Source organism: Megachile rotundata, chromosome 1 (genome assembly GCF_050947335.1).
Source record: "Megachile rotundata isolate GNS110a chromosome 1, iyMegRotu1, whole genome shotgun sequence".
Classification (NCBI taxonomy): domain Eukaryota; kingdom Metazoa; phylum Arthropoda; class Insecta; order Hymenoptera; family Megachilidae; genus Megachile; species Megachile rotundata.
This window is the reverse complement of record NC_134983.1, coordinates 25,421,204-25,443,466: the sequence shown is the minus strand read 5'-3', so window position 1 is coordinate 25,443,466 and position 22,263 is coordinate 25,421,204. Positions and strand designations below refer to the sequence as shown.

General features: G+C 61.8%; 1 non-coding gene across 1 annotated transcript; it reads left to right on the top strand.

Moving 5' to 3' along the window:
* The first annotated feature begins 1,153 nt into the window (after nucleotides 1-1,153).
* TRNAS-AGA (transfer RNA serine (anticodon AGA)) lies at nucleotides 1,154-1,235 on the top strand. The gene has a single exon. It is a non-coding gene; the product is annotated as a tRNA-Ser (tRNA).
* Nucleotides 1,236-22,263: the final 21,028 nt, after the last annotated feature.

The following is a 22,263-nucleotide window of genomic DNA, read 5'->3' as shown; positions in this document are numbered from 1 at the left end:
ACGTCATACTCGGAGGCCATGAGGAAGGCGGTGGAGACCGTGCCCGCCGCCCAACTGCAGGAGATAGGCATCGTCGAGTTTAAGACGAAGAAGTCGGCCACCGGGGGCATGATCCTGCGTGTTCCGGGCCCCGATGGACACCAAAAGGTCGCGGAACTGGTCCGTCGGTTGCAGCCAGCATTCGAGGGGTCAGAGGTGCGGTTTCGTCAGCCTACGAAGACTGTGGAGATGCGCGTCCTCGGTCTCGACGACGCCGCAACTGAGGATGAAGTCAAGGCCGCCCTGGCCGAAGTTGGACAATGCTCGCCTGAGAGCATCCAGGTCGGGCAGATAAAGAGAACGCCCAAGAGCCTGGGGACCCTCTGGTTGAGGTGTCCGCAAGAAGCAGGCAGGCTACTGGAGAAAGCCGGAAAGGTCCGTGTAGGATGGACGACGGCGAGGATAGTGGTGCTGCCCCAGCGTGCTATGCACTGCTATAAGTGCCTGCATAAGGGGCACGCAGCCGCCATGTGCGACCAGGAGGAGGACAGGTCGCACATGTGTTATAAATGCGGCGAAGAAGGACACACTGCGAAGCAGTGTCCAGCAGAGGACAGCCAGTGCCCACTCTGCCGCGATCTGGGCCGGCCGGCCAACCATAGACTGGGAGCGCGCGGGTGCGCGCCGAAACCAAGGCGTCCAGTTAAGCCGGCGAAAGAAAAGGCCAGTCGCGGCCGTCCTCGACAGGAGGACAGAAGAGTGTAGCCCTTCAGGCTGCACACTTTGGGGAGTCGTCTGGCAGACACCTAACCAGCATCCACGGCAGGTGTCTGTCAGGGCCGCAGGGGCTTCGAGCGGGGGCTCGGAGTCCCACTGAAAGCGGCCGGGGGCGAGTCGGCTGCGGCGTGGTTACGTGGCCGACTCGGTGCATTATGCACAGGGGTGGGAATCATTCCTGAAATGATTTCGAGGCGCGGCGCCTTAGCGCCAGCGGGGACGGCCGAGGTTGCAAGTAGATGATGATCGCCTCGGTCGTCCACACCGACGGGGTGGGAACCACCGAGGGGTTTTAGTCAGTAGGAATCTGACACTACCCCCGCTCCTCCCCCGAGGAGTGGGGGTGTCTATGAAGATTTCCCCTCGTAAAAAAAAAAAAAAAAAAAAAAAAGGTGTAGCAGTCGTGGCCGAGTGGTTAAGGCGTCTGACTAGAAATCAGATTCCCTCTGGGAGCGTAGGTTCGAGTCCTACCGACTGCGGAAAAGGAATTTGAGTTCGCTCGAAATATTTTTTTGGCGGACGAACTGGTGCCGGGGTGGCACAAGTCGGATCTCCCACCTCCACGTGGTGTTCGCTGGGATAGAGGAACTGCGCCTTCGGTAGTCGATCACTTCGGTGGTTGGCTACCCAAGGCCGAGGGCCTCTATGCTAACGGGAGAACGGCGGGTCCCCAGTTGGGGGCCTATGCTCACACCGTAAGCCTGTAGTCATGTTTTGCAGGAACGGGGAGCTTGCCTTAACCGGCTGGCTCGCGAGGAGTAAACCTCTATAAAAAATCCGCTGTGTGGTTCGCGGGGCGGAATACGGCCACGGTATCCCCTGCCTTGCGGTATGAGTCCGCATAAAAGGGGTGCTCCCGTCGTCTTTAAGTAGTCCCTGTGAGGCGTGAGGCGATGCCGGCGGGGTCTCCGGACCCTGGTAGGGCCTCCCAAGCCGGCAAGGCTTACGCTGAGGGGTGAAAACGGGGGCGGCGGGGGCGAGTGAGGACGCCTGAAATTAAGGTGTACAGGCAACCGTGCCGAGAATTGCGTGGCCGCCCAGGCGTAAAACAGGGCGGTCTCGAACGGTTCCCTCGGGGGTACCTGCCGGCCCCCCCGAGTATTCAACGGCTTCCCCGGGTAAGGCGGCTCTGCCCGGGGCGACTTCCCTTCCGACCCCACTCGTGGGACGAAATATGGATTTGTCACATTTATCAACTTTAACTTCCGCTGTGGCCGACAGCGCAAAAAACGGCCAAAAACACGAAAGAAGCGAGGAGAAGAAGAGGGAGGTCGACGACAAAGGGAGGCATTCGGCGGTACCGACCAACCTGCCAATCGTGCGGTGCACGGACATCCTGAGGACGCCCGTGAAGATAAGGAGTGTGTCGTTGTCCAGGATTGACATCGAAGAGTCGGGCCCGTCCACCGAGCCAAGTGCCGCTACGGCCAACTCCGGCGGCGAATCGTCTGCTTCGGAATGGAGAAGCACCAGACGACGGATGGATAACGGCCAGAAGAAGGAGGCCGGATCAAGGGATAGATCTGAGCTGCGTCTGGGTGAAGGCGCGGAACTGACGGTGGTCCCGAAACAAAAGTCTCAGGCGCGCCCGGTGGCAGGGCGCAGAGACGTAGACGTGGAAGAGGACAGTGGTTCGGACTCGTCTGTAATTTCGGTAGACCTGGCGCCGCCGACCAGGAGCGGGCCAGTGCGGCGGAGGGGACGCCCTCCCACAACAGGAGAATATGTGGGCCGGGTAGAAGCCCAGGAACGCCTCAACGAGGCGAAGAGGAGATCGCTGCAATTGGACAGGGAAATGAGAGTATTCGACGAGTCGATTCCGGCGCCGGGCCCCAGTCGCGCGAGTAAGCCTCTTCCGGACGTCGAAGAGTTGTCGCGCGCGGCGCGCTGGCTGCCCTCGGCGGATTTATTCGCCGAGATGCTCAAAAACGCCGACCTCATAAGGCGAGTGGCTTCATGCTCGCAAAATCTAAAAGGGACTAACGTCCGAGCCCTACGAGTTGCGTCTAACACGATAGAAGCGTTTACGGCCGAATTGGCCAAGCGGCCCGCGTCCAGCGGCGCTCAAGAGCCCACGAACAAGGACGAAGAAATGGAGGGACTTAGACGACAGCTCCGTGAAGCCGAAGAGCAACGTCGGCAAATGGCGGCGGAGCTGGCAGCATTGCAGCGGCAGATGCAGGAGCTGCGTAGGGGGGCGGCAACACCTGCCGCTTGTTCCACCCCCGCCGTGGCTACGACAAGGAGAGCTGGGACGAGGAGGAGGCTTTCATCGTCCTCCTCTGAGAGGGAGCAGGCCAAACGCAGGCAGATGAGCGCGGTTGGGACGGACGCATCAGCGGCCGCCCTGCCACCGGCGAGAGAGGAGTTGCCGCCGGTGGAGGTAAACATGGAGCAGCCAGCGGAGGCGCAGTTGGCGCCTGAGGAGACACCGGCGGTGATGGAGCCGATTGAGACCAGCCTGGAACAGGGGCCGGTGCAGACTCCGGCGGAGAGGAGGCGCGAAGAGCCAGCCGAATCGGGGCTGCAGCTGGTGGTAGCTGCACTCATCCGAAAAGTGGATGAACTTACCGCGGAGGTAAGGAAGGAGAGGTCGGGACCGACAAAGCCTGGGCCTAACCAGGAGAGAACTGTGAAGGCACCATCACGAGCGGCATCGGGGGCTCGCAAGCAAGCGGCGCGCCCAAGACAGGAGGTAGCTCAGGACAGCCCTCCAAATCCGCAACCGGCGCCCGCCCCCCAAGGGGAGACGTGGGCCACGGTGTTGGGACGCAAGGCAAGGCGGGAGCAGAAGAAGGCTCAGAATAGCGAAGGGGAGAAGTCGGCGAAGCGACCGACACCACCAAGCAAGGGGAAAGCCGGGATTAACACCGCGGGATCCGGTAAAAGCAAACCGGCTGCGGCGGCGACGAATAAGCCCAAAGTGCCGAGACCGCCGAGGGCAGCGGCAGTGACGCTAACGGTGATGCCTGGGAGTGACACGACCTACTCCCAGGTAATCAAAAAAGCGATGGAGACCGTTGATAGGAAGCAGCTGGAACAGATGCAGATCAAAGAGTTCCGCATACGGAAGGCGGCGACGGGAGGACTGATATTGGGAATACCCGGTGAGGAATCGAAGAAGAAGGCGGAAAGTCTGGCCAACAAGCTAAGGGGAGCCTTTGACGAGGCTAAGGTCAGGGTGGCCAACCCCGTGCAAACGGCCGAAATTCGTCTGCTTGGGCTCGACGATTCGATCGAGCCAAAGGATGTTGCGGAGGCACTGGCCACACTCGGGGGAGTTAGAGCGGACGAACTGAAAGTTGGCAGTATCAGAAGGTCCCCCACGTCAATGGGAACGGTGTGGGTCAAGTGCCCAGTTGCAGTGGCCAGGAAGGCCGAAGCCGCCAGGCGGATTACTGTTGGGTGGTCATCCGCGAGGGTAGACATATTGGAAGCCCGGCCGAAGCATTGCTTCCGATGTTTGCAGAGGGGTCACGTGGCTGCGCAGTGTGACAGCGAAGTAGTCAGAAAGGGCCGGTGCTTCGCCTGCGGGGGAACGGACCACATAGCGGCGCAGTGCACCGGGAAGCTTAATTGTCCCCTTTGCGCGGACCTGGGACGGCCAGCAGCTCATAGGCTGGGGACGGCGGACTGTGCGCCCGCCCCGTCAAAGAAGAAGAAGAGGGGCGGTAACAACACCGCACAAGAAAGGGGGGAAGCTTCCGGTAATGCTCCAACGGGGGTGATCAACGCGAACGCGGATGCGGAAAGGGCTCAAACTGAGCCGCAGCAAGAGGACGCCATGGAGGTGGCTGGGGAAGGGACCGCGTGATGGGGCCATTGAGCCCCATACTACAGTCAAATGTCAACCACTCGGCGGGGGCGCAGGACCTACTGCTCCACACCCTCGCCGAGTGGGACTGTTCTCTAGGGGTGGTAGCGGAGCCCTACCGTGTCCCGGACCAGCCTCACTGGTTCGCGGATGCGGGGGGCTCCGACGCGACAATCGCGATAATAGCGCGGGGTAAGCCGGGGTCACCCCCCTGTTCCGCAATAGCCGCGGGGCGGGGGGCTGTGGCCGTTAAGTGGGGTGAAATAGCGGTGGTGGGCGTTTACGCACCGCCTCGTTGGCCTCTCGCCGAGTTCGAGGACGTTTTGGAGAGGGTGGGCCAAATTGTATCGCAATGTCCCTCCCAACGCGTGATTATTATGGGAGACTTCAATGCGCATGCGCGCGAATGGGGGTCCTCCAGAACGGACGCGAGAGGCGAGGCGACCCTGGATTGGGCGGCGGCACACGGCCTCCTGTTGGTTAACAGGGGCCAGGTGAGCACGTGCGTGCGGCCCCAGGGGGAGTCCATTGTGGATCTCACGTGGGCTTCCCCTGCGGTCGTGCGTACCGTCGCGAGCTGGCGGGTGGCGGAGGAGGTAGAAACATTAAGCGACCACCTTTACATCAGAGTAGATTTCTCCTCCGACACCCGGTGCCGCCGGAGTAGACGCCCACCGCCGTGCAGGTGGGCGCTGAAGAGGCTCGACACGGATTATTTGGAGGCTGCTGCCCGCGTGGCTTGCTGGCCGGCTTCTCCGGTCAGGGAGGTCGCGGACGTCGAGGGTGAAGCTGAGTGGCTCCGGGACACAGTGCAGGGCATCTGCGACGTGGCGATGCCCCGGGCCACTCCTCACCCGCGCCGGGCCGCATACTGGTGGACGCCGGAGATCGCATCGCTTCGCGATGCGTGTCTCCCTAGGCGCCGCCAGTATCAGCGTGCCCGACGTAGACGCAACCGCGACCCTGCGCGGGAGCAGCACCTCTGGGAGGAATACCGGGGGGCTGTGATCGCCTACCGTACGGCGATTCGGGAGTCCAAGGATCGGGCCTGGGACGAGTTCCTCGGCTCTCTGGAGCGGGACCGGTGGGGGCGCCCATATAAATTAGTTATGGGCAAATTACGACCGTGGGCCCCCCCGATAACCGAGAGCCTCGATCCCCAGACACTGGAGCGCGTCGTGGAGCGACTTTTTCCGGGAGATGATAATCCCCCGGCGCGCTCTGGGTCGTCGGCCCACCTTCAGTGGACCGACGATATGGGGGTCTCCGAGGGGGAGCTCGTCGATGCCGTCAGGCGGGCAAGTGCCCGGAATACGGCTCCGGGTCCTGACGGCATACCGGGCCGGGTCTGGTCCTTGGTGCTGCCATTTTTAGGGGACAGGGTGTTGAGCCTCTTTAGCGCCTGCCTGCGGGAGGGAAAATTTCCAAGGATTTGGAAATCGGGGCGGCTGGTCCTCTTGAAGAAAGAGGGCAAGAGGGATGGCGATCCTTCTGCGTACCGGCCGATCGTGTTGCTAGATGTCATCGGCAAGATATTTGAACGGATAATAGCGTCGCGCTTAGTAGGGCACCTCTCCGGAGATGGTCCGGACGTGGCCGACTGCCAGTTTGGTTTTCGACAGGGGAGAAGTACGGTGGATGCGATCAACAGAGTCCGCACCATCGCGCAGTCGGTCACGTCCAGGGGCGGGGTGGCTATCGCGATATCTCTGGATATCGTGAACGCCTTTAACACCCTGCCCCACCGAGTGATTTTAGAGGGGTTGGAGAGGCTAAATGTGCCTCCACTGTTAACGCGGATACTCGGGGACTATCTCCAGGAGAGGTCGATTCACTGCACCGATCGGTCGGGCGCTTTGAGGACTTGGGGGGTTGAGCGGGGCGTACCTCAGGGATCGGCAGTCGGGCCGTTCCTGTGGCTCGTGGGGTACGACCCCGCTCTGTGCGCCCCGTTGCCACCGGGAGTGTTTATCACATGTTTCGCCGACGACACGCATATATTGGCAACGGGGCGTACATGGGAGAGGACCAGCCGCCTCGCGGAGTTGGCAGCCTCGGTGGTTGTTTCCGCGATCCGGGGGCTCGGGTTGGAGGTGGCTCCCCACAAAACCGAGGTGATGGCCTTCTGCCACACACGTGGGGACCCGCCTCCGGCCGGATCTCTGATCCGGGTAGACGGGGTCGAGGTCCAGATCGGGTCCGAGATGCGCTATCTCGGACTCCGACTGGACAGCCACTGGAAGTTCGATGGCCACTTCGACGCGTTGGCCCCCAGGTTGGAGCGGGTTGCGGGCGCGTTGGCGCGCCTATTGCCCAACCTGAGGGGTCCGAGCGAGAAGGTGCGTCGACTCTATATGGGGGTCGTGCGGAGTATGGCCCTGTACGGCGCCCCTGTTTGGGCTGCCGACCTGGCCGTCAGCCGCCACTCGCAGGGTGTTCTGCGAAGAGTGGAACGGCGGCTGGCGATCAGGGTGGCGATGGGCTACCGCACGATCTCGTATGAGTCGGCGATGGTCCTGGCAGGTGTAATTCCCTGGAAGTTCCAGGCGGAGGTGGAGGCGGACGTGTACCGGCACCGAAGCGCCCTCCGTCGGGTCGGGGATGTAGAGGGTATCCTGTCAGGGCCCAGCGTCGAGGAGGTCAGGCTCCAGGCCCGACGCGTTGCTGTCTCCCGCTGGCGAGCGGAACTCTATGCCAGCGGGGCCGCGGAGAAGCGCGCTGTCGGGGCGATCCTTCCACACCTGGAACAGTGGATGGATCGCGGCCACGGGCGGCTCTCGTTCCGGCTCACACAGGTGCTGACTGGGCATGGGTGTTTTGCCCAGTACCTGTGCCGGATCGGCAGGGAGCGGTCACCGGGCTGCCACCATTGTGGTGTAGGGCCGGATACGGTGGAACACACCGTCGAGGAGTGCCCAGCGTGGGCATGGCCTCGGCACTATTTGGAGTGCGAGGTCGGTGTGAACGTGAGCGTGAATGTGCTTGTTGGGAGAATGTTACATAGTGAGAACGAGTGGAAGGCCGTCGTCTCCTTCAGTGAGACGGTTATGTCCCTGAAGGAGGCGGCGGAGCGTGAACGGCAGCGTCGCGCTGGGGTGCCTGATAGTCGTGTGTTAAGGAGGAGAAGGCGACCGGGGAATCCGGACCCGGTTTCCCGGGCGCCCTCCTGAGTGTAGTGGGGCGGCGCGGCTTCTCCGCGTCGCCCGCGTGTGAATGAGTGACCGAGTGAATGTGTATGTATGTGTGTGTGTGTGTGATGGGTGTGCATGTTTAGAATTTAGTCGCGGGTTGTGGAGCTGCGGGGCGGCGTCGACCTCCTCGACGCCGGTTAGCCGCCCTCCAGATTTTGGGGTATGACCGCTCTGGGGTGGGTTTTCCGGACTTACTTACCTCGGGGTGGGTCATGGTCGCAGGGGTCATGGGCGGGGGCCCATGACTCCATTGCACGCGGCCGCGGGGTCGAGCCGACGGCGGGCGTGATGACGTCGTCGGCTCGGAAATCAGGGGTTGGTTTTTATTCCTGTGGTGTGGGTGGCTTCTCCCCCCACACGAGAGGTGCGCTAACAGCGCAAATCGGCTGGCGGGTGGTGGCGCCGTTTTGTGCGTCGGGTCCCATCACCCGTCAAAGCCGTAGAGGGTGGGCATCACCGAGGGGTTTTAGTGAGTAGGAATCTCACACTACCCCCGCTCCTCCCCCGGGGAGTGGGGGTGTCTATGAAGATTTCCCCTCGTAAAAAAAAAAAAAAAAAAAAAAAAAAAAAAAAAAGGTTAGGTTGGCGGGGCGGACGAACTGGTGCCAGGGGGGCACAAGTCGGATCTCCCACCTCCTCGTGGTGTTCGCTGGGATAGAGGAACTGCGCCTTCGGTGGTCGATCATTTCGGTGATTGGCCACCCAAGGCCGAGGGCCTCTATGCTAACGGGAGAACGGCGGGTCCCCAGTGGGGGGCCTATGCTCACACCGTAAGCCTGTGGTCACGTTTCGCAGGAACGGGGGGGCTTGCCTTAACCGGCTGGCCCCGCGAGGAGTAAACCTCTATAAAAAATCCGCTGTGTGGTCGCGGGGCGGAATACGGCCACGGTATCCCCTGCCTGAGGTATGAGTCCTCATAAAAGGGGGTCGCTCCTGAAGTAGGTCCGATGATGTGTCGAGGCTATGTCGGCGGGGTCTTCGGACCCTGGCAGGTACTACCATGCCGGACAGGCTCGCACGGAGGATCGAAAAGGGGGCGATTGGGGTTCGGGGGGTCGTCCCAAACTAAGGTGTGCAGGCAACCGTGCCGAGAGTTGCGTGGCTGCCGGGACGTTAAACTGGGCAGTCTCTAACGGTTCCCTCGGGGGCACCTGCCGATCCCCCCGAGTAGCTAGGCTTCCCCGGGTATGGCGGCTCTGCCCGGGGTGACTTCATTTCCGACCATACTCGTGGGATCAGTATGGCAGACTCGAATTCTAATAAACCAAACGTTGTGGCCGGCAACTCAAAAACCGGCCAATCAAGGGAGAAGACGTTGGACGAGGAGCGGAAGAAGAAGGGGGCGGGACAGCTGCAGTCCATCGTCTCGATCCCGGTCGTGAGGTGCAGTACACCGGCACCGGCAATCGGGCGACTGAGTCGCACTCGCGACGTTATAGATAAAATCCCCAAAGGGGACGGGTGCGGCAGTAGTGCGGAGCAAACCCCATGCACTACGGACTCTGAAGTCCAATACACGGAGAACGAGCGGTTCGCACGTGAAATGTGGGCCGAGAAGAGGCGTCGACAGGAAGCTGGGACATTCGTCGCCCCTGCCCCCAAGCGTCGCCCGTCTTCGAGGAGCAGTCGCCGCGCTGAAGAGGACAGCGACAGCGACATATCAGAAGTGTCGATCGACGTCGCGTGGTCCGAGAGGAGCGTGTCCCCGCGCGTGGAGAGGAGAGGAAGGCCGCCAAGCACAGGCGAATACGTCGGCTTGGCGGCGGCGAAAGAGCGCCATAACCGTGCGCTCCGAGAGGAGATGGAGCTCCGGAGGGAGCAGCGGGCAATGGATCCGGCCACGGAGATCCCACAGCCGTCGAGGTCCTCCCGCCCCTTGCCAGAAATGATGGAGTTAATGGTCGAGGCGAAGAGGCTGCCGGGTCCTGACCTTGTGGCGGAAATGTTGCGGTACGCCAACAATGTCCGGCGAGTTGCGGCGGCCTCCCGTAACCTGAAGGGGACGTCGGTGAGGGAGCTGAGGGTGTCGGCCAACACCATCGAGGCCTACGCCGTTGAGCTGGGCAAGCGGCCGCAGTCGGAGGGGGGCGACGCCCTGCAGATCCAGGAGCTCAGGCAGGCGCTGGGTTTGGCCCAGATGGAAAAGGAACGCCTGCAGCGGGATGTGGACAGTCTTCGTAAGGAGACGCAAGAAATGAGGAAGCAGATGGAAGACCTGCGGAGAGAAGTGACGGAGAGATCAGCCCAGGCGGCTGTATGCCCCCCCACCCCGCCACGTCCGATGGAGCACGAGCCGACTCCTCCTCGGAAGAGGAGGGCAAGTCAATGCTCTTCCCCGATAGAGGAAGAGCAATTGAAGAGGAGGGCGACGGAGGCTGAGGCTCATCCCCTGCCACCAGCACCAGAACCCTTCATAGAGGTGGAACCGGTTCTTCCCATTGTGGAAGAACGAAGAGCGGAAGAGTCGCTAAGGAGCCAGGAGGTGGAACATTTAACTAACCTGGTGACTACATTGGCGGCGACAGTGAAAGACCTCGCCGAGGAGGTTCGACGTGGGAAGGGTCAGGAGACCACCCGACCCCGAGAAGCTCCCTCGCAGGGACGAAGAGGACCGAGAGAAGTCGCCCCAGCGCCACCCCGAGAAAGGAGGGATGAGCAGCCGAAGACGGCAACAGCCCCAGCCCCGGAGACCTGGGCCACCGTGGTCGGTCGAAGGGCGAAGAGGGCCCAGAAGAAACAGGCAGCGGCTGCAGCAGGTGTATCTGCGCCGACCGCAGCGGCGACCAGTCGGCCCAATCCGAAAAAGCCGCAGAAGAGGAAAGTAGCACCCAAGAAGGTGCAAGTGCCGAAGGCGCCACAGATGGCAGCTCTCACCCTAACTATACCGAGGGGTGGGAAGATGACCTATTCCGAGGCCATGCGGAAAGCGGTGGAGACGGTCCCCTCCACCGAAATCCAACAGATGGGGATAACCGAATTCAAGGTTAAGAAGTCGGCCACCGGGGGGATGATACTGGGAGTCCCAGGCCCCGGGGGACAGGAAAAGGTGAAGGAGCTCCTCCGCCGACTGAAGCCGGCGTTCGAGGACACGGACGTCAAGTTCCGCCAGCCCATTAGGACCGTGGAGATGCGCGTCCTTGGGCTGGACGACGCGGCGACGAGTGAAGAGGTACAAAAGGCTCTGGCCGAGATCGGGAAGTGCCCACCCGACGAAATCCGTGTGGGCGACATCAAGCGGACGCCCAGGGCACTGGGAACACTTTGGTTCAAGTGCAGCCTGGAAACAGGAAAGCAGATCGAGGAAGTGGGAAAGGTCCGCGTCGGTTGGACCGCGGCGAGGATAGTGGTGCTGCCCCAGCGTGCTATGCACTGCTATAAGTGCCTACATAAGGGGCACGCAGCCGCCATGTGCGACCAGGAGCAGGACAGGTCGCACATGTGTTATAAGTGCGGCGAAGAGGGACACACTGCGAAGCAGTGTCCAGCAGAGGACAGCCAGTGCCCACTCTGCCGCGATCTGGGCCGGCCGGCCAACCATAGACTGGGAGCGCGCGGGTGCGCGCCGAAGCCAAGGCGTCCAGTTAAGCCGGCGAAAGAAAAGGCCAGTCGCGGCCGTCCTCAACAGGAGGACAGAAGGGTGTAGCCCTTCAGGCTGCACACTTCGGGGAGTCGTCTGGCAGACACCTAACCAGCATCCACGGCAGGTGTCTGTCAGGGCCGCAGGGGCTTCGAGCGGGGGCTCGGAGTCCCACTGAAAGCGGCCGGGGGCGAGTCGGCTGCGGCGTGGTTACGTGGCCGACTCGGTGCATTAGGCACAGGGGTGGGAATCATTCCTGAATGATTTCGAGGCGCGGCGCCTTAGCGCCAGCGGGGACGGCCGAGGTTGCAAGTAGATGATGATCGCCTCGGTCGTCCACACCGATGGGGTGGGAACCACCGAGGGGTTTTAGTCAGTAGGAATCTGACACTACCCCCGCTCCTCCCCCGGGGAGTGGGGGTGTCTATGAAGATTTCCCCTCGTAAAAAAAAAAAAAAAAAAAAAAAAAAAAAAAAAAGGTTAGGTTGGCGGACGAACTGGTGCCGGGGTGGCACAAGTCGGATCTCCCACCTCCACGTGGTGTTCGCTGGGATAGAGGCACTCTACGCTCTTCGGAAGTCAATTGCTTCGGCGATTGGCTTCCCAAGGGTGAGGGCCTCTATGCTAACGGGAGAACGGCGGGTCCCCAGTGGGGGGCCTATGCTCACACCGTAAGCCTGTAGTCATGTTTTGCAGGAACGGGGAGCTTGCCTTAACCGGCTGGCTCGCGAGGAGTAAACCTCTATAAAAAATCCGCTGTGTGGTTCGCGGGGCGGAATACGGCCACGGTATCCCCTGCCTTGCGGTATGAGTCCGCATAAAAGGGGTGCTCCCGTCGTCTTTAAGTAGTCCCTGTGAGGCGTGAGGCGATGCCGGCGGGGTCTCCGGACCCTGGTAGGGCCTCCCAAGCCGGCAAGGCTTACGCTGAGGGGTGAAAACGGGGGCGGCGGGGGCGAGTGAGGACGCCTGAAATTAAGGTGTACAGGCAACCGTGCCGAGAATTGCGTGGCCGCCCAGGCGTAAAACAGGGCGGTCTCGAACGGTTCCCTCGGGGGTACCTGCCGGCCCCCCCGAGTATTCAACGGCTTCCCCGGGTATGGCGGCTCTGCCCGGGGTGACCTCCCTTCCGACCCCACTCGTGGGACTTATCATGGATTGTCTTGAAACTAAAAACCAAGCTGTGGCAGACAGCTATAAAAACGGCCACAAACAAGGAGAGGCAAAAAAGGGAGAGGGCAAGGACAACGGGATGTCTGCGGCTGCTACCACCAAACAGCCGATAGTGAGGTGCACTGACGTGCTGAAGACGCCGATTAAAATTGTGAGGAGTGTGTCCTTGCCTAAAATTGAAGTGGAGGCGGGCACGACACAGGGGCCCCAAACCGCGGAGAGTACTCCGCGCAACTCGGGCGAAGAGTCGTCTGGGTCCGAGTGGAGGACCACAAGGCGTGCCAAAGCGATCACCCGGAGGCTGGAGAGAGGTGCGCGGGAGAGGTCAGCGGTGAGGATCGGAGACGGCGTAGAAGTGTCGGTCGTCTCGAAAACCAAGGCGCGAGCCGCGAGGAGGCATAGGAAGGATGACGACGGAGAGGACTCGGGCTCCGACTCGTCGGTCATCTCCGTAGACTTGACGCCAAAGACCAGCGAGCGTATCGAGAGGAGAGGAAGACCCCCCACAACGGGGGAGTACGTGAACCTCGCTAAGGCCCAGGAGCGCCTCAATGAGGCAAAGAGGCAGTCCCTGCTCTTGGACAAGGAGCTGCGAGTGTGCGACACGAGCCTCCCGGCACCGGGACCCAGCCGTGGGAGCAAACCTCTGCCGGATGTGGAGGACCTATCGAGGGCGGCGAGGTGGTTACCCTCGGCGGATCTTGTCGCCGAGATGTTAAAAAATGCCGACCTGATAAGAAGAGTCGCGGCGTGCTCGCAAAATCTTAAGGGCACGAACGTACGGATCCTGAGAGTGGCCTCCAATACAATAGAGGCGTACTCGGCCGAGTTGGCCAAGAGGCCAGAGGGCAGCGGTGCAAGGGTTCCGGAAAGTAGAGACGAGGAGCTGGAACGCCTGACAAGACAGCTCCAGGAAGCGGAGAATCAGCGTCGACAGATGGCAGCAGAGTTGGCGACGCTGAAGAAGCAAATAGAGGAGATGAGAAGTGGGCCGACGATTCCCACCGCCACCACCACCAACCTCGTCCCTACGGGGACAGTAAGAAGGAGAGCGGGGACCAGGAGGAGGATCTCCTCGTCCTCTTCGGAGCGTGAGGTCGCCAAGCGCAGGCAGACAAGCGCTGTGGGGATGGGTGTGCCTGTGACCGCCCCACCATCGGCGATTGAAGACACGCCGCCACCGCCGATGGAGGTTGAGGAGCGGATAGAGATGCCGCTAGAGATTGAGGAACCGCCGAAGACGGTGAAGCAAACGGACACCGCCTGCGAGTTGGCCGCGACGAGGGAGACCCCGGTGGAGCAACCACGGAGAAAGTCGGCGGATTCAGGGCTAGAGTCAGTGGTGGCTGCCCTCATCCGCAAAGTGGATGAACTCACTGCGGAAGTGAGAAGGGAGAAGTCGGGCACGACACAGACCAGGCCCGGTAGAGATGTTCGGCAGAAAGCGCCTTCAAGAGGACCATCGGGGGTGCGCAAACAGCCGGCGCGCCCGAACCTGGAGGCAGGTCCTGTAAACCCGCCCCCTCCAACCCCCCCAACCGCCACCAAGGGGGAGACTTGGGCGACCGTGGTGGGGCGCAAGGAGAGACGGGAGCAGAAAAAGGCCCCGCAAAGCGAGACGGGGAAGGCTGCGAAGCAGACACCGACTAAGGGGAAAGCCGGAAATGGCACCGCGGGGACCGGCCCTAACAAACCGGCAACGGCGGCTAAGAGCAAGCCAAAAGTGCCTAGACCGCCCAGGGCAGCAGCGGTAACGTTAACAGTGATGCCGGGGGGCGATACAACCTACGCCCAGGTAATTAAAACCGCCATGGCGACTGTTGACAAGGACCAGTTGAAGCAGCTGGATATAAAGGAATTCCGCCTAAGGAAAGCAGCGACGGGCGGACTCATCCTCGGTATCCCCGGGGATGAGTCGAAGAAGAAGGCCGAGAAGCTGGCCGAGAAGCTGAAGACGGCTTTCGACGAGACAAAGGTCAGGGTGGCCAACCCAGTTCAGACGGCCGAAATTCGCCTGCTGGGGCTCGATGACTCGATCGAGCCCAACGATGTCGCCGAGGCGCTGGCCGCATTGGGCGCAGTGAAGGCGGAAGAAATTAAGGTGGGAAGCATAAGGAGATCCACTACAACAATGGGAACCGTTTGGGTCAAATGCCCGGTAGCGGTGGCCAGGAAGGCCGAAGCCTCAAGAAGGATTTGTATTGGGTGGTCATCCGCGAGGGTCGACGTCCTGGAGGCCCGGCCTAAACACTGCTTCCGGTGCCTCCAGAGGGGCCATGTGGCGGCTCAGTGCGACAGCGAGGTCGTCAGGAAGGGCCGGTGCTTTGCGTGCGGAAGCACGGAACACATCGCAGCGAGATGCACCGAAAAGTTGAATTGCCCCCTCTGTGCGGATCTGGGAAGACCCGCAGCGCATCGACTGGGGACGGCGGACTGCGCACCAGCCCCGCCCAAGAGAAAGAAGAAGGGCGGGAATAACGCCTATATAACGCGGGAAGCATCGGGGGTTACACCGACGGAATCGGCGGACGCGGTTCAATCGGAGCAGGTACAAGTAGAGGGTGGGGACGCCATGGAGGTGGTAGGGCAATCTACAACGTGATGGGGCCATTGAGCCCCCTAATTCAGGCTAATGTGAACCACTCGGCGGGGGCGCAGGACCTACTGCTCCACACCCTCGCCGAGTGGGATTGTCCGCTTGGGGTGGTAGCGGAGCCCTACCGTGTCCCGGACCAGCCTCACTGGTTCGCGGATGCGGGGGGCTCCGACGCGACTGTCGCGATAGTGGTGAGGGCTAAACCGGGGTCACCCCCCTGTTCCGCAATAGCCGCGGGGCGGGGGGCGGTGGCCGTTAAGTGGGGAGAAACAGCGGTGGTGGGCGTCTATGCACCGCCTCGTTGGCCTCTCGCCGAGTTCGAGGATGTTTTGGAGAGGGTGGGACAGATAGTCGCGCAATGTCCCTCCCAACGCGTGCTTATTATGGGGGATTTTAATGCTCATGCACGTGAATGGGGGTCCTCCAGAACGGACGCGAGAGGCGAGGCGACCCTGGATTGGGCGGCGGCACACGGCCTCCTGTTGGTTAACAGGGACCAGGTGAGCACGTGCGTGCGGCCCCGGGGGGAGTCCATTGTGGATCTCACGTGGGCTTCCCCTGCGGTCGCGCGTACAGTCGCGAGCTGGCGGGTGGCGGAGGAAGTAGAGACATTGAGCGACCACCTTTATATTAGAGTAGATTTCTCCTCCGACACCCGGTGCCGCCGGAGTAGACGCCCACCGCCGTGCAGGTGGGCGCTGAAGAGGCTCGACACGGATTATTTGGAGGCTGCTGCCCGCGTGGCTTGCTGGCCGGCTTCTCCGGTCAGGGAGGTCGCGGACGTCGAGGGTGAAGCTGAGTGGCTCCGGGACACAGTGCAGGGCATCTGCGACGTGGCGATGCCCCGGGCCACTCCTCACCCGCGTCGGGCCGCATACTGGTGGACGCCGGAGATCGCATCGCTTCGCGATGCGTGTCTCCCTAGGCGCCGCCAGTATCAGCGTGCCCGACGTAGACGCAACCGCGACCCTGCGCGGGAGCAGCGCCTCTGGGAGGAATACCGGGGGGCTGTGATCGCCTACCGTACGGCGATTCGGGAGTCCAAGGACCGGTCCTGGGACGAGTTCCTCGGCTCTCTGGAGCGGGATCGGTGGGGGCGCCCATATAAATTAGTTATGGGCAAGTTACGACCGTGGGCCCCCCCGATAACCGAGAGCCTCGATCCCCAGACACTGGAGCGCGTCGTGGAGCGACTTTTTCCGGGAGATGACAATCCCCCGGCGCGCTCTGGGTCGTCGGCCCACCTTCAGTGGACCGACGATATGGGGGTCTCCGAGGGGGAGCTCGTCGATGCCGTCAGGCGGGCTAGTGCCCGGAATACGGCTCCGGGTCCTGACGGCATACCGGGCCGGGTCTGGTCCTTGGTGCTGCCATTTTTAGGGGACAGGGTGTTGGGCCTCTTTAGCGCCTGCCTGCGAGAGGGAAAATTTCCATCTATATGGAAATCGGGGCGGCTGGTCCTCCTTAAGAAAGAGGGGAAGAAGGATGGGGATCCTTCGGCGTACCGGCCGATCGTGCTGCTCGATGTCATCGGAAAGGTCTTTGAACGTATAATTGCGTCACGTTTGGTAGGGCACCTCTCCGGAGATGGTCCGGACGTGGCCGACTGCCAGTTCGGTTTTCGACGGGGCAGAAGTACGGTGGACGCGATCAACAGGGTCCGCGCAATCGCGCAGTCGGTCACGTCCAGGGGCGGGGTGGCGATTGCGATATCTCTGGATATCGTGAACGCCTTTAACACCCTGCCCCACCGAGTGATAATGGAGGGTCTCGAGAGGCTTAACGTGCCTCCTTTGTTAACGCGGATACTCGGGGACTATCTCCGGGAGAGGTCCATTCATTGCACGGATCGGTCGGGCGCTTTGCGCACTTGGGGAGTTGAGCGGGGCGTACCTCAGGGATCGGCAGTCGGGCCGTTCCTGTGGCTCGTGGGGTACGACCCCGCTCTGTGCGCCCCGTTGCCACCGGGAGTGTTTATTACTTGCTTCGCCGACGATACCCATATATTGGCAACGGGGCGTACATGGGAGAGGACCAGCCGCCTCGCGGAGTTGGCAGCCTCGGTGGTTGTTTCCGCGATCCGGGGGCTCGGGTTGGAGGTGGCTCCCCACAAAACCGAGGTGATGTCCTTCTGCCACACACGTGGGGACCCGCCTCCGGCCGGATCTCTGATCCGGGTAGACGGGGTCGAGGTCCAGATCGGGTCCGAGATGCGCTATCTCGGACTCCGACTGGACAGCCACTGGAAGTTCGATGGCCACTTCGACGCGTTGGCCCCCAGGTTGGAGCGGGTTGCGGGCGCGTTGGCGCGCCTATTGCCCAACCTGAGGGGTCCGAGCGAGAAGGTGCGTCGACTCTATATGGGGGTCGTGCGGAGTATGGCCCTGTACGGCGCCCCTGTTTGGGCTGCCGACCTGGCCGTCAGCCGCCACTCGCAGGGTGTTCTGCGAAGAGTGGAACGGCGGCTGGCGATCAGGGTGGCGATGGGCTACCGCACGATCTCGTATGAGTCGGCGATGGTCCTGGCAGGTGTAATTCCCTGGAAGTTCCAGGCGGAGGTGGAGGCGGACGTGCACCGGCACCGAAGCGCCCTCCGTCGGGTCGGGGATGTAGAGGGTATCCTGTCAGGGCCCAGCGTCGAAGAGGTCAGGCTCCAGGCCCGACGCGTTGCTGTCTCCCGCTGGCGCGCGGAACTCTATGCCAGCGGGGCCGCGGAGAAGCGCGCGGTCGGGGCGATCCTTCCACACCTGGAACAGTGGATGGATCGCGGCCACGGGCGACTCTCGTTCCGGCTCACACAGGTGCTGACTGGGCATGGGTGTTTTGCCCAGTACCTGTGCCGGATCGGCAGGGAGCGGTCACCGGGCTGCCACCACTGCGGTGTAGGACCGGATACGGTGGAGCACACCGTCGAGGAATGCCCAGCATGGGCATGGCCTCGGCACTACTTGGAGTGCGAGGTCGGTGTGAACGTGAGCGTGAATGTGCTTGTTGAGAGAATGTTACATAGTGAGAACGAGTGGAAGGCCGTCGTCTCCTTCAGTGAGACGGTTATGTCCCTGAAGGAGGCGGCGGAGCGTGAACGGCAGCGTCGCGCTGGGGTGCCTGATAGTCGTGTGTTGAGGAGGAGAAGGCGACCGGGGAATCCGGACCCGGTTTCCCGGGCGCCCTCCTGAGTGTAGTGGGGCGGCGCGGCTTCTCCGCGTCGCCCGCGTGTGACTGAGTGACTGAGTGAATGTGTATGTATGTGTGTGCGCGTGTGATGGGTGTGTATGTTTATATTTAAGTCGCGGGTTGTGGAGCTGCGGGGCGGCGTCGACCTCCTCGACGCCGGTTAGCCGCCCTCCAGATTTTAGGGGAATGATCGCCCTGGGGTGGGTTCACCGGACGGGCTTCCCTCGGGGTGGGTCATGGCCGCAGGGGTCATGGGCGGGGGCCCATGACTCCATTGCACGCGGCCGCGGGGTCGAGTCGACGGCGGGCGTGATGACGTCGTCGACTCGGAGATAGGGGATGGGGTTTAATTCTTGTGGTGTGGGGGGCCTCTCCCCCCACACGAGAGGTGCACGACGATAACGTGCAAGTCGGCTGGCGGGTGGTGGCGCCGTTTTGTGCGTCGGGTCCCATCACCCGTCAAAGCCGTAGAGGGTGGGCATCACCGAGGGGTTTTAGTGAGTAGGAATCTCACACTACCCCCGCTCCTCCCCCGGGGAGTGGGGGTGTCTATGAAGATTTCCCCTCGTAAAAAAAAAAAAAAAAAAAAAGGTTAGGTTAGGTTGGCGGACGAGAGGGGCGACCCGAAGGGGAGCCCTCGGCGTACCGGCCGATCGTTTTGTTGGATGTAGTGGGTAAGATCCTAGAAACGATAATCGCAAAGAGATTGACGGATCACCTCTCCCGGGATGGTCCTGACGTGGCCGACTGGCAGTTTGGTTTTCGACAAGGGAGGAGCACTATAGATGCCATTCAGAGGGTTAGGAACATCGCCCAGTCGGCCACGTCAAGGGGCGGGGTGGCGATCGCTATATCGTTAGATATAGTGAACGCGTTCAACACCCTGCCCCATAGGACGATAATGGAAGGCCTTGAAAGGCACCGGGTCCCCCCGGTAGTTAGTAATATCATAGGGGACTATCTCCGGGAGAGGTCGATCGAGTGTGTAGATCGGTCGGGCGCCATCAGGGTTTGGAAAGTCGAGCGGGGCGTGCCCCAGGGTGCGGTACTCGGGCCGCACCTGTGGATCGTGGGGTACGACCCCGCTCTGAGGGCCCCACTGCCACCGGGATTATATTTGACTTGTTTCGCGGATGATACGCATATCCTGGCAGTGGGGCGAGATTGGTCGAGGACCAGCCGTCTCGCCGAGTTGGGTGCTGCGGTGGTCGTTGCCGAGATCCGGGCGCTCGGGCTGGAGGTGGCCCCCCACAAAACAGAGGCCATGGCCTTCTGCCATAGGCGTGGGGACCGCCCTCCGCCCGGAGCGTTGGTCCGGGTAGGCGGGGCCGATGTCCAGATCGGGTCCGAGATGAGATATCTCGGACTCCGGCTGGACAGCCACTGGAGCTTCGTGCCCCACTTCGACGCGTTGGCCCCCAGGTTGGAGCGTGTTGCGGGCGCGTTGGCGCGCCTATTGCCCAACCTGCGGGGTCCTAGTGAGAGGGTGCGCCGGCTCTATATGGGGGTCGTGCGGAGTATGGCCCTATACGGCGCCCCTGTTTGGGCTGCCGACCTGGCTGCCAGTCGCCACTCGCAAGGTGTTTTGCGAAAAGTGGAACGGCGGCTGGCGGTCAGGGTGGTGATGGGGTACCGCACGGTCTCCTACGAGTCGGCTATGGTTCTGGCTGGGGTAATTCCCTGGCGATATCAGGCACAGGTTGAGGCATCGGTATATAGGTACCGGTGTACCCTCCGCGCGGAGGGGGTAGTAGAGGGTGCCCAGCCAGGACCCAGCGTCGAAGAGGTGCGGCTCCAGGCCCGACGCGCTGCTGTCTCCCGCTGGAAGGATGAGTTATCCTCCAGCGGGGCCGTGGGGAAGCGCGCTGTCGGGGCGGTCCATCCGCGGCTGGAGCGGTGGATGGACCGCGGTCACGGGCGGCTTTCGTTCCGGATCACGCAGGTGCTCACCGGGCATGGTTGCTTCGGGGAGTACCTGTGCCGGATCGGAAGGCAACGATCACCCGATTGTTATGAGTGTGGTGCTGGGCCGGACGACGCCCAGCACGTTATGAGTGGATGTCCTGCCTTTGCCTGGCAAAGGCATTACATGGAGTGCGTGATTGAGTGTGATCCTGCGTGTTTGAGTGCAGTGGTTGAGAGCATGTTGAAGAGTGAAGAGAGATGGATGGCCGTCGCCTCCTTCTGCGAGACGGTGATCTCGCGGAAGGAGGAGGCGGAGCGTGAGAGAGAACGACGCGGGGTGAGTGTGAGAAGAGTGAGAGGGAGAAGAGGGCGACCCGCTTCTCGGGCGCCCTCCTGAGGGTAGTGGGCGGCGTGGCTTCTCCGCGTCGCCCGCAAGGCGTGAATGGTGAGTGACTGGGTGTGTGCGTGTGTGTGTGTGTATGTGTGCGTGGATGTGTATCTTAAGTTGAGAGGAGTGGTGGGATGTGGATCGCGCCGCCCTCCCCGGCGTCGGTCCTCATCCCCTTGTGCGAGTGTAGGCGGTCTCGGTCCGGGGTGTCGGAGTTCCCGGGATTGACCGAGGCCGCCATGGCCGCAGGTGTCATGGGCGGGGGCCCATGGCACCATTGCACGCGGCCAGGTGTGTGGAGACGACGGCGGGCGTGATGACGTCGTCGGCTCCGATAAGGGTGGGGTGGGACTTATTGTTGTGGGGAGGCTTCACCTCCCCACGAGAAGGGCGATTAGTATGTCGCATGGCGGCATTTTGGCGGGCCGTGGCGACGAATATGGCACGATCCCATAGCCCGCCATGCCGCCGAGGGTGGGCATCACCGAGGGGTTTTAGTGGGTACGAATCCCACACTACCCCCGCTCCTCCCCCGGGGAGTGGGGGCGTCTTTCGAAGATTTCCCCTCGTAAAAAAAAAAAAAAAAAAAAGGTTGGCGGACGAGGCGGACGAACTGGTGCCGGGGTGGCACAAGTCGGATCTCCCACCTCCACGTGGTGTTAGCTGGGATAGAGGAACTGCGCCTTCGGTGGTCGATCATTTCGATGATTGGCCACCCAAGGCCGAGGGCCTCTATGCTAACGGGAGAACGGCGGGTCCCCAGTGGGGGGCCTATGCTCACACCGTAAGCCTGTGGTCACGTTTCGCAGGAACGGGGGGGCTTGCCTTAACCGGCTGGCCCCGCGAGGAGTAAACCTCTATAAAAAATCCGCTGTGTGGCCGCGGGGCGGAATACGGCCACGGTATCCCCTGCCTTGCGGTATGAGTCCGCATAAAAGGGGTGCTCCCGTCGTCCTTAAGTAGTCCCTGTGAGGCGTGAGGCGATGCCGGCGGGGTCTTCGGACCCTGGTAGGGCCTCCCAAGCCGGCAAGGCTTACGCTGAGGGGTGAAAACGGGGGCGGCGGGGGCGAGTGAGGACGCCTGAAATTAAGGTGTACAGGCAACCGTGCCGAGAATTGCGTGGCCGCCCAGGCGTAAAACAGGGCGGTCTCTAACGGTTCCCTCGGGGGTACCTGCCGGCCCCCCCGAGTATTTAACGGCTTCCCCGGGTAAGGCGGCTCTGCCCGGGGCGACTTCTTTTCCGACCCCACTCGTGGGACGAATCATGGACAATTCTAACTCTCTTACAAAACAAGCTGTGATGGGCAGCTCAAAACCCACCAAAACACAAGAGGAGGAGCGAGAGGAGAAGCCCCGGAATGTCGGGAAGGACGGTACTGCCGGAACATCTATGCCGGTAGTAAGATGTGTCAACATTTTGGCCCCGCCAAGATCGGCCAGTCTTGTTGACTTGAGTGCTGCAAGCTACTCACAAGCACCACGTTCGGCGCGCGACGAGGACTCTGGATCGGAGACGGAGTGGAGAATGACGAGGCGCTCAACACGCCTCAGCAGAGTGCCATCGGACACCTTAGATGAACAGCCAAAACCGGCAGCGCAGGGACCCATCCCGAAGAAGAGGGTGTTAAATGATGACGGGGATTCCGATTCGGACTCTTCCGTCATCACAGTGGAAACTACCCCATCTAGAAG